Source organism: Schistocerca americana, chromosome 7, assembly GCF_021461395.2.
Source record: "Schistocerca americana isolate TAMUIC-IGC-003095 chromosome 7, iqSchAmer2.1, whole genome shotgun sequence".
Classification (NCBI taxonomy): Eukaryota; Metazoa; Arthropoda; class Insecta; order Orthoptera; family Acrididae; genus Schistocerca; species Schistocerca americana.
Window position 1 is genome coordinate 190398052 of NC_060125.1, and position 13171 is coordinate 190411222.

Sequence of the window (13171 nt, forward strand, 5' to 3'; positions counted from 1 at the left end):
AGTTGCCGCTGCAGTCTGTCTTAGGTAGAATGTAAGACTTAAAGCTAGTGGCTAGCTGCGAGAATTTAGTTGTTGGTCTACGGACGAATGATGTTTTTTATACTGACACAGAGCCAGTAAATGTTAGGCAGTAGTTATTTCTATAAAAGTGTAAAGCGTGTTATTAATTTGGGAGGCTGTAAGGTTATCAGGATTTGTAGTGATACTGATTGTTAACAAATACTGGGCATTGACAACGACAGTTATAGGAGAGTAATGAATTTATACTGTAAGTCAAAGGTAAAGCAACTGGAACAAATTTGTAAGGTAATTAAATTTTGTATATTTAGTTTTAAGCATGCAGCAATGCAATGCGGATTTCCCTAATTTTTACAGTACTGACCCTTGAATCTAGGAACCAAGTATTTTCCATTATATTTAATGTATAGGTTGATTAGGCATACCCGATTTCTAATATTTCGTGTATATTGAAATCCTGATACGGAGAAGTCAAATTTTGTAATCTGTTCTGTCAAACGACGTCATAAGTTTTTTTTATCCAACAACCAAAGTGTTCTTAATTACGTCAGTAAGTGAGAATTGTAGAACAGTTGAGAAGTTCACTGATTTTGAAGTTAACGTTAAATGTTCCATATCAGATTTTGTGAAGTTGAAACCTTATTTTGAATACAATTTTGAAACTGAAAGCATATGCCCTTCCATGGCGTGTTTATTTAAATACAATCAATTTTTTTAAAAAGAAACGATTTTTCAGTCAGAATCAGAAAAATATTAATGTGCCAGAGTCAGAAAACTATTAATGTTTGCAACAGCTTCAAAGCTGGCAGTACAACGCTGAGCCAATATACAGTATTTTCACTGGGCATTTGTAAGGTTATTAATTTATCATCCAGTCTAGTGATATTATTTGCGTGAAGTTATCTTGAGACTGCCATTGCACTTCGCCGTGCCAAGATTGAATATTTTCTCTGCATACTGTGGAGAGAACAAAATACCAAGATCACATCCGTTACGACTCTAGAACTGAGGTAAATCTGTTTCATTGTTTATTTGCACAGGGAATTTCATCAGTTTATTGTACAGAGCCATATAACTCGGTGCTCACGAGACTGAGGAAATTTCAGAGGGATTGATTTCATTATCGGCATTACATACTGGTTTTCCAAATTAAGTTGTTGAATTTTTTTATTACAGTAATATTGATTATGCACACCATTTGCTAAACACCACATCACACAGTAAATTTGCGTAATACAAACATTACGCATTGCACTTTCATTGGCAAACAGAAACACGAAAACCTATATAAAAGAACGTTACACGCTTTCAAATTTCGTTATCATGTTCAGGCTTCTGACAATCCACGCCCCTACTCATAGAACATTATCGTTTCGTTGATTATTCAGCCCTTTCTTCATGGTGACGTTCCCCTCGGCAGTCCGCTCCCTGAGATCCGAATGTGGGACTATTCCGGAATCTTTTGCCAATGGAGAGTTCATCATGACACTTTTTCAATTACAGGCCACATGTCCTGTAGATTTACGATACGTGTCTTTAATGCAGTGGTTTTCGTTCCCTTCTGCATCCTCATGCTGTTGATCATTGCTGATTCTTCCGCCATTAGGGGCAGTTTCCCCCACACTGAAGCTCTGTCCGCTCCTCCGCCCTCTTTTACAAGGCCGTTGGTGGAATGAGGGTGACTTCCAATGCCGGAATTCTTCGGCCACCAATGCTAATTATTAATCAAAGTTTAAGAAATGGCGGGATTCGAGCCCTGAACCGAGGACTTTTTGATTACTATTAAAAGACGCTGACCCCACCTGCCCCCTTCTTTTTTTGTATGGGTTGACGTCAAATGACATCCGTTCAAGTTGATTGTCGATTCTTTTACCCAGTATCTTTTTTTTACAGAGGGCCACTGGTTCTCTGACCGAACACGATCAGCTACCGTGCCAGCGTTGGCAAAGCGAAATCACGTGAGCTTACCCCTAGACCGTGGGTGAATCTACATGGATGGCAGTAATCCTAGACGCTTTGAACAACGGCCTGCTCGAAGTTCGTGAACTGACACTGTGAAGACGGTTAGTTGAGAACAAATGTAAGGTGTAGATACTACGTCCTAGATTTTACAGAAGAAACGTGAAACCTCAAAATTCTTACTGGAATTTAAAATTCACGGTTTCAATACATATAACTTGTTTCGTGTAGAATCAAGAACTTTAGGGAACGGTAATGGGAGTATAGGCGCAGATAATTTTGCTGTAAATCCACTCACCCTCTCCCTCCATTAGCGAGAAAAGGCATACATGCCCTTCAGGTTAAACAAAATGTTGCATTGCGGTCATGATGCTACACAACGGTTAAATTATCCGTTTTTATGACTGTTCCATACATGTGTATTTCAATTGCAGGATGCAGGTATATGGAAAAGGAGAAAATCGTACAAATGGCTCCAAGGACTATGGGACTTAACATGTGAGGTCATCAGTCCACTAGACTTAGAACTACTTAAACCTAACTAACCTAAGGACATCACACACGTCTATGGCCGAGGCAGCATTCGAACCTGCGACCGTTGCAGCCGCGTGGTTCCGGACTGAAGCGTCTAGAACCGCTCGACCACATCGCCCGGCGAGAAAATCGTTGCTTCGCTTCTAATCATTGTCTAAAAGAAAAATACGACATTGGTATAAGTAAAAAGCTGAAGTTGTTTACAGAACAGCGCACAATGTGTTCATTGGAGCGTATGCCCGATAATAATGCTTTTCACGCGTAGGTCCTTTTTTTATGTTAGTGATTTTTTTTTTTTTTTTTTTTTTTTTTTTGCTGAGTTCCTTAAATTTGCTGATCTGGCTCACTGTTAAAACAGATTGACTTTTAGGCTGCTTAGGTTTCTGTGGGAAGTGTCAGTTAACATGAAAGGTTTCTGGGTATGTTACCGCGTCATATGGTAAAAATCTATTAGTGATGGAACCAGTGATACTTTTTTACACTATGATGCGGTATCTGTCTGCAGTGATGTCTGTAATGATCTTATAACGTATAAAAGACATCAACTATTGTATCCCCCTTTATTTTCGCTGTGCAATTAATTATTGAAAACTAGTGTATGACGAGATTAGCGACATCTGGTGAACTTACAACACAAACGGATGTGTGGCTACTGTACGGCAGCTTGTTTTGAACAGTAGTGCTACTGACAACATGACTCGTGCATCTGATGTTATTTATATATTTTTGACGATGATGGTGCTGATTCTGCATATGGCATTTGACGATGCCATTATGGCTGCAGTACATTAGGATTTTGTTTTTATAAAACAGGTGTGCCTCTTCATACTTCAAAGCGCACAAATGCATATATTTGTCAGTAGTACTTTTCATAATGGTGTAGGTATGGTTTTTAAGCTGTAGACAATCTGCGAGTATATTTATGTTTTTCCCATTTTCTGCTGCAGATCTTATGATGGTCATTATCGACCGAAACCGATAATCTGTTAAGAAAAGTTTGTGACCATAGATGTAAATTAAAGGAAACTTAAGGGGCAGGTGCATCACAGTGACTGGATTCGCACAAGACACACAGCACCAATTCAAAGCCTTATGATGCGGGGTGCTATTGACTACGATCACAAAGCACAGTTGGTGCGTATCCAGTGCACCGTGATCAGTACGCCCTACACGAATGACATCCTACAACCCGTAGCCATACCCTTTTCCAACACCCCAGACGCCATTTTTCAGCAAGACAATGCAGCTCGCGTTTCTGTACGAACACTTGCCTTCTTCGTGTCACAGGAGGTCAGACTCTTGCCCTGGCCCGCCAGATCACCAGACCTGCAGCCAAGTGAGAATGTTTGGAAAATGGTGAAACGGCGGATATAGCTCTGTGAGCCAATGCCAACGACTGCAGGTTAACTTTGGAACCAGGTGAATGCAGCATGGATGGCTGTACTACTGGACGTCACTCGCGCTTCAGACGCGTCGATGCCATCACGCATGGAACAAGTTAGGGCCCACGACGGACACTGCCTACTAGGCAACAGGTCACATGCTGAGCCGAGATGACTGGAATACTAATCGTTTCTGCAGAAGATACTAATGAACATATCCTCAGAATATGAACGTCCTATCTTTAGTTGTTCAAAATATTCTGTCTTTTTTTTAACATGAGTGTATTAGTGATATTTGATATTATTTTATTCTTTTCTTTCCATATTGTTATATTTTTGGTAATGCACAAATGGAAGGAATTGAATACAATCCAATATCTTGTGTTACGCCTGTGTTTACTTTCAAGGGGTAGGAAATTTGGTGCATGAATTTCGCTTTTGACACTACGTCTGAGAGTCACAGACTGCATTTGCAAATTCATTTTGACGCCAAATTTTTTATATTTTTGTCTAGTTTACATATCAACAGATTTAACTGCCCTCTTCAAACTCACGAACTATGTCTTTAGAGTTCATTACTCTGTAATGGATTATGTATTTCAAACTGAATATCTGTTTCGAGCAGATTCTGCGTTTTCTATAGCCACCGTAATATTCTTTTAATTAGCAGTCGCGAGTCTTTCCACTGCTATTCAGTGGAATTTATCAAAACACTTAGTAGGCACCGAGTGAGGTGGCGCAGTGGTTAGCACACTGGACTCGCATTCGGGAGGACGACGGTTCAATCCCGCGTCCGGCCATCCTGATTTAGGTTTTCCGTGATTTCCCTAAATCACTCCAGGCAAATGCCGGGATGGTTCCTTTGAGAGGGCACGGCCGACTTCCTTTCCCGTCCTCCCCTAATCCGATGAGACCGATGACCTCGCTGTTTGGTCTCTTCCCACAAACACTCCACTCCACTCCACTCCACTTAGTAGGCTAGTGGAAGGACAGAGCTTTAATATTTATTTCTATTATGTTATTGGAGTTTAATGAACATACATTATGTACTTGGTACAATCAAACGATTAAAACAAATTTATGAAGTGTGTACGTGGTCCATAACAGCTGAGAACAAGTCATAATGAAACATCTTGGTAAATGAGCGGTGCTACGTAAGTTGGCTTGGTGTGAAATGTAAATTTGTGGTAAGGTCTTATGGGACCAAACTGTGGATTTGAAATAAGTTACGCTATGGACAACGGGACAACACACAAAACCATGCCCGAGGGAGGATTAGAACCGCGCGGCGCTTGGCGTGAGAAATGCTCAAAATACTAAGAGTTATACCACTCTGAATGTCAGTTCTGTCGTTCCACTTGTAAAGTTCCTGCGCCACAAATAAGTCGGCGCCAGTGGTACACGCCAATTTTCATTGCATTCTTCAAAATTTGAATGAATGCCTGTTGCTCATTCTCTCTCAAAAAAATGGCTCTGAGCACTATGGGACTCAACTGCTGTGGTCATAAGTCCCCTAGAACTTAAAACTACTTAAAGCTAACTAACCTAAGGACAGCACACAACACCCAGCCATCACGAGGTAGAGAAAATCTCTGACCCCGCCGGGAATCGAACCCGGGAACATTCTCTCTCAGATATCTAAGATCTGATCACAGCCTGTTTATCCACCTGCGCACAAGTTTACAAAAAGATTGCTCTCTTGCTACAGCAGACAACGTCTCCACTCCTAGTCGTAATCTACAACGACAGACCACTTGAATCTTTTCCTTGTACGCCTAGTTCAACTGCATACATGGATTTTTTTGATATTTCGTAGTTAAGTGAGTGTTATTTTTGAGTAGCTTTGTGGCATCAGTTGTCACTTCATTACACGTAAGTCACTATCCACAGAATTACTTGTCTGACAGAGATGAATAGTCAGCATAGAGAAATACACTCCTGGAAATTGAAATAAAAACACCGTGAATTCATTGTCCCAGGAAGGGGAAACTTTATTGACACATTCCTGGGGTCAGATACATCACATGATCACACTGACAGAACCACAGGCACATAGACACAGGCAACAGAGCATGCACAATGTCGGCACTAGTACAGTGTATATCCACCTTTCGCAGCAATGCAGGCTGCTATTCTCCCATGGAGACGATCGTAGAGATGCTGGATGTAGTCCTGTGGAACGGCTTGCCATGCCATTTCCACCTGGCGCCTCAGTTGGACCAGCGTTCGTGCTGGACGTGCAGACCGTGTGAGACGACGCTTCATCCAGTCCCAAACATGCTCAATGGGGGACAGATCCGGAGATCTTGCTGGCCAGGGTAGTTGACTTACACCTTCTAGAGCACGTTGGGTGGCACGGGATACATGCGGACGTGCATTGTCCTGTTGGAACAGCAAGTTCCCTTGCCGGTCTAGGAATGGTAGAACGATGGGTTCGATGACGGTTTGGATGTACCGTGCACTATTCAGTGTCCCCTCGACGATCACCAGTGGTGTACGGCCAGTGTAGGAGATCGCTCCCCACACCATGATGCCGGGTGTTGGCCCTGTGTGCCTCAGTCGTATGCAGTCCTGATTGTGGCGCTCACCTGCACGGCGCCAAACACGCATACGACCATCATTGGCACCAAGGCAGAAGCGACTCTCATCGCTGAAGACGGCACGTCTCCATTCGTCCCTCCATTCACGCCTGTCGCGACATCACTGGAGGCGGGCTGCACGATGTTGGGGCGTGAGCGGAAGACGGCCTAACGGTGTGCGGGACCGTAGCCCAGCTTCATGGAGACGGTTGCGAATGGTCCTCGCCGATACCCCAGGAGCAACAGTGTCCCTAATTTGCTGGGAAGTGGCGGTGCGGTCCCCTACGGCACTGCGTAGGATCCTACGGTCTTGGCGTGCATCCGTGCGTCGCTGCGGTCCGGTCCCAGGTCGACGGGCACGTGCACTTTCCGCCGACCACTGGCGACAACATCGATGTACTGTGGAGACCTCACGCCCCACGTGTTGAGCAATTCGGCGGTACGTCCACCCGGCCTCCCGCATGCCCACTATACGCCCTCGCTCAAAGTCCGTCAACTGCACATACGGTTCACGTCCACGCTGTCGCGGCATGCTACCAGTGTTAAAGACTGCGATGGAGCTCCGTATGCCACGGCAAACTGGCTGACACTGACGGCGGCGGTGCACAAATGCTGCGCAGCTAGCGCCATTCGACGGTCAACACCGCGGTTCCTGGTGTGTCCGCTGTGCCGTGCGTGTGATCATTGCTTGTACAGCCCTCTCGCAGTGTCCGGAGTAAGTATGGTGGGTCTGACACACCGGTGTCAATGTGTTCTTTTTTCCATTTCCAGGAGTGTATATTTGGCTACAACCAGCAAAAGGAAGTAAGGCAGTCATAGCGCTACAGGCGGCGCCGTGAGAAATAGAGGTGCCACAAAGAATTTGTGACGTCGCACTCGTCGGATTGTCCGTCATACCTGGCGAAAGCTGGGTACCGTGCAGGGCCCATGGGAAATCAATATGAAAACGAAAAGGCACCCAGTAAAAGTCTTACCTTTGTCGTGCATTATCGAGAGCTTGCGTGCATTTAAACGAGCAGGCAAGAAATGAGAAACTCGTCTGAAATAGTCACTCGCTCCCCGCGGCAGATCGCTGCTGGCACTCGTAAGACGTGCAGCGTTTCGTGCTGTCGTGCTGTGAATTTCAAGCCACGGCCTGTCGTTGTCGTGGGCCTCATTTTCAGGCATGTGACGTCGCTGGCCACTTTATACGTCACGGGCCACCATGTCAAAAGGCCTCTGTGGTGGGCAGCTTGATTCAGTTACCCGCTCACCCTGATATAGTCTATCAGGGCTGGTGGGAGGCGAAGCACGCAGCTGCGGAGAGTCCTTTACTGATTCTGAATTTTATACTAAGGCGTAAAAGTATTAATACTGTTTATTTCCCAGAATTGCATGCAATTTCTTGGTCTGAAAGACAGAATACATTTTTAAATGATAGATATATAGCTATAACTCTTTCAAGGAAATTGGCCTCACTTATTGATTTGTGATTAATTATTTTTTCGAGGCAATGGCGTGAAGAGATAATTCACTGTTTTATTACACTGTTCATTCCGTCTATGCATGGAAGCAGAGGAAAAAAATGCGATTCGAATGAATTATGAGCTAAAAATCAACGAAGCAGAGCTAATACGACAGTAGCACGACATAACTGTCGTAGTACAGTGTGCTTACACATAACCGTTACCGAACAGAAGTGAATGCAACATATCCTGTAAAAACAGGCTTACCGCTGGTACTTACAACTAACTGATTTTCCTACCCAGGTATTTTTGGAGAAGAGACTGGAGTGGAGAAAGGATAGTTCGAAGCAATAATATATTCTTTGCTACAAATGATTTCTACGATACAACAAATTACATGTCCGGGCGTTTTGCTGATGCTCCATGTGTTTTGGAGGAACGAATAACAGCACACAATTACAATAGTATTTTATAAGTTAATCAAGCAATTCTAGAACTGTCTGTTTTCGTCAAGGAGTTCAATGCAGTCTAAATATTAATAAAATCCTCGCCATTATTCCACAAATATGAGATAAGATGTAATGAGCACTTTACTTAATAGGTGCATTAGTAGTGGTATTTCCATTATCAGGCCTTCAGTATAGAAAGACCCAAGGCCAATAGATTCTTCTTCTTTGGGCTGGATGGAAAATGTATCCCGCATACTTGCAGGCACAAGGAACCTCCTAGGTCGCATCATGGTCGTTGCTCTACTCAGAGAGGTACCTGGCGATGTGCCAAGACATTCAATAGGACATAATCTTCTCATCGTACAAATATTGTTTAAGGTGAAGCTGAACTGTTCAAAAACTCGATGTGAACCTTTTGAATTTTTTTAGGATCTGTGGCGGATTTATTTTCAGCTATCATAAATGATTTGTGAACTGCTGCAAATTTACTATAAACTGATGAAAATGTCTGAAGAACGGTAACCTGGCCCATAAATGACAATAATGGATACTGACAACAAATAAAAAACCAAAATCATTTATAATTGATAAATATTTTCAACCATTATCTAAAGCATCACTCAAAATGTACAGTACGTGTCTAAATAAACTTTTGTGCCCCAAATTATGATTTCTGTTATATCTAGGTGTACCGATTTATCGCCTTGACACATCCATTAATCTTCGTCTTACCCCATGAAAATGACTCAGAGACATCACATGGCAAAGCTTTGGTAATATTCGATACGTTAAGCATAGTACAGTATAACATTTGCAGAAACGTAACTCAAGCTGCATATAATTATATGAAGAAAACAGCTAACGTTTTATCTCTAGCTCTTATTTGCTGTCGCTATGATGAAGTTCTTTAATATCTGGTGACCAAATTTCACTACAGTTAAAGACATAACGAAAGTCCTGCGATAGAAATAAGGCGTGTTTATTTCAGAACAAAATCGTGTAGACCTGTAAAATATGTGATAACTACTGTTGAGGAAACAACTTAGATGCAAAAGAAATTGTCATTGGCTCTGACACTAGCCAGCATCGAACTGTAAAAACACATTGCAAGTCGTCATGCATTTACCAAATTATTCTTATATTCAGAATAGGACTCTACCAAACTACGTTTAAAAACATCACAATTATAAATTAAAAAATAAATACATAATGAAGGAATATCGCGGAAGTTTTATAAAGCAATACCGAGAGCTCCATTATGTAGTTTGACAATCTCTATGAAGTTCGAGGTATGAATCAAAACTTTCTGTCCTGTAAATATTTTGAAACATTGTAGATTTGTAGTTAAGACAAGGAAAGATGTTGCTGGAACTAAAGGAAATTTTAGATGAATGCGTGTCATCATAGGTTAAGGAACTGCTGCTAATAACAAGAGTTGTATATGGTTCCCTTCACAAAGCCATCAAAATTTATGTTAGAATACATGTTCACTTTTTATCAAAATGAGAGCCAGTATGTATGGACTTTTATCCACTCACAGCAGGTTAAACAGAATTCCGCTACATGATACCTGACACCAAAAAATAATTTCGAAAATAACTCAATGTAGAATTACGTTAAAACACACACACACACACACACACACACACACACACATACATACACAGGGAGAGAGACAGAGAGAGAGAGATAAATAGTTTTGTTGATTCTTCGACCGGAAATTTACATCGCTGGGTACAGCAAAAAGAAATAAATCATGAACCATCTACAGATGAGGGGCACAAGACGGCAGCTTGCTAGACAGGATACTAACGGCGATGGTTTACGATTGCACTCTTCCAATCTGTGTAAGCGTACCGCACGGATGCATTTGTGTACCTACCGTAGTCTCAGTTCTGTTGAACAATGCCACAAGGGGCACACCAGACTTAATGACAAAATCTTACGGAATTTTCCCCAACAGCTTATGTCACTCTTCCTTTCCCTAAGCTCCTGGGGAAGAGTCGTTGTTAATATTTGACATTTGTGTGACAACTGTTGACCGGAGACGTTACACAGTCCATTCGTCTGGCCTTATTGACGAACTTCTGTCGATGAAACTTCGTTCCTTCACCAGTTCAAATGGCTCCGAGCACTATGGGACTCAACTGCTGAGGTCATTAGTCCCCTAGAACTCAGAACTAGTTAAACCTAACTAACCTAAGGACATCACAAACATCCATGCCCGAGGCAGGATTCGAACCTGCGACCGTAGCGGTCTTGCGGTTCCAGACTGCATCGCCTTTAACCGCACGGCCACTCCGGCCGGTCCTTCACCAGTATTCAAATGGCTATGGACCAGGTTCCACCACGCTGTTGCAGATGAAAGGCTTCATAAGACAGATTGGTAACATGGTTTAATTTAAATTCCTACACACACCATTTATTCTAGCTCAGGCAGTTGACAAAACGTGCTATGCCTGATTGTAGCATATATATCAGATCAAGTGCTTTTTGTGCATCACTTTGTTTCGCATCTGTAAGCCCCCAGCAGGTTTCGGCATTATCTCCTCTGGGTCTACATTCCGTAACGACCTAAACTTTTCATTCACGCAGGCGACTGCAAGAGAAAGAAGACAGAGAAGAAAAAAACAACGAATAATGACAAAGATGACGCAGATCCAATGAGTAACGTCCAAATCTTTGCCACGACCCACAACTAGGATTTTCACGCATCTACCACAGATGATAAATGAAACCCCGAAAAGACATTTCAGATGAGGGTTGCATTGATGTAAGGCACTGACGGTAGTGTAGCACGCTAAATGCAAAATAGATCGCTGTTTCATAGAAAAAAAGGAACTGTTTTTTGTTGCAGTTCCATCAAAATAGCAGAGCAGCGAAACATTTCTGATCGTATTTTCAGATATAGTAAGAAAATAACATTTTGTGGTACTTTCACAAATATATCCGTTTCTTTCAGTTGTCAATTTATAAATAAAATTCATCAAAGAACTCCCTGAAAGCATCTTATTACTGGGATAAAAAGATATTAAAGGTTAATTTGTGATATTTGCTATGTGCCCTTAAGTTCTGATGAACCATTACAATTTTTAAATTTACCATTTTAGCCTTACTTTGTGCCGGAACAACTCACTGACCAATTTAAACTTTTATCTCACAGGATGTGAGCTCACGGCTGAGAAGATTAAATGCCATGCAAAATGAATTTGCCTAGTATTTCAACGAAGATTACATAAGGCCGGATACAAAATTTACTTCTTACTTTTAGTATAAAGGAAAGAACCTTAGCTCTCCCTTTAAGTGAGCATCGCTTCCCTTCAGCAAATTCATTTGTGCTGAAGTACACTTAATTACAATTTTTATCACTTAGTTTGGGAAGACAATATAGTACAAACGATACGGAAGTGAACACTTATATTGTCTTGAGCGCAACATTCTTGTTGCTGACATTAAAATTATTATATAAGATCCTGAGTGCAGAGCGGATATATACAATTTTGATATTTGTGATACAGTTACATGTCACATAAATCAAAATATCGATTTATTGATCTCTTAAATATTCCATTTTCATCAATGTTTCAGGCGAACATTGAATCAGTAATGTTTTTGCTCAAGACGAATTTAGAATTTCACGTTACTGCTTTCCACAAATCATTCTTAGAGTTCATCATCATCAGTTATCTGCTATATTAGCAGGTCCTTTGCCTCTCCATTTTCTGCGATCCATTGCTTCCTTCTTAAGGCTGCAGTATGTTGTACCGTCCATCATGTCATCCAGTATCTGGAATGTCTTCCTTCCTCGCTTCCTTTTCCCTTCTACATAAACTTGTAAAACTGTTTTTATCAGTCCGTCATTCTTTCTTATTATATGACCAATCCAATTTCTTTTTCTTCTCTTTATTACATCTAGTAACTGTCTTTCTTCTCCCACCTATTCATTTTTTACTCTGTCCATCCAACTTATTCTTTCCATCCTACGCCATGTCCAGATCTCAAAAGCCTCCAGCCTTTCTCTGTCTTTCTTCTTCATAGTCCTTGTTTCAGCGCCATGTAGAACAACACTCCATACAAGACGTTTTATGAGTCTCTACCTGAGTTCTCTGTCCAGACCGCTGCAGAAAGTTCTCCTTTTCTTATAAAACGCCTCTTTTGCCATTGCTATCCTTGTTTTAATTTCTGTGGTACACTTCCAGTCGATGTCTATCCTGTTTCCAAGATACTTAAAATTTTGCACCTGTTCTAGTATTTCTCCATTCAGCATAATTTTTATTTCCTTATTTCCTCCTAGTGCCAATACTTTTGTTTTATTTGTGTTAATTTTCATTCCATATTTTTTTCCGTTAGTTTCAATGGTGTCCACCAAATCTTGTAATTTTTTCCCCCTGTGGCTAGAAGGACCATGTCATCAGCAAAGTTCAAGCACCCTACTCGTCTTCCTCCAATTTCTACGCCTTGGTCATCTAAGGAGCATTGGTCAATCATATTTTCCAAGTAGAGGTTGAGTTCTACTTCATAAACTCTGTCATTCTCACATACACCCCCCCGTCACAGTAGCCCTCATTATCTCCACCTGAACGCTAAACTGTACTGGCACTTGCTTCGGCAATGTTGGCTCTAAAGCGAGTGCTACACAGGATTTGAGTGCGTTCCTGATAAACAAAATGTATATATTCTCAACATATTTCTGCTGTTATTTTACAACAAATTATTTTTGGATGATTAGTTTTCTTGGTTTTCCATTACATTTTCTAAACTGTATTTTAACAGTCATAATTTGGCTAACTACTTGACTGGAATCA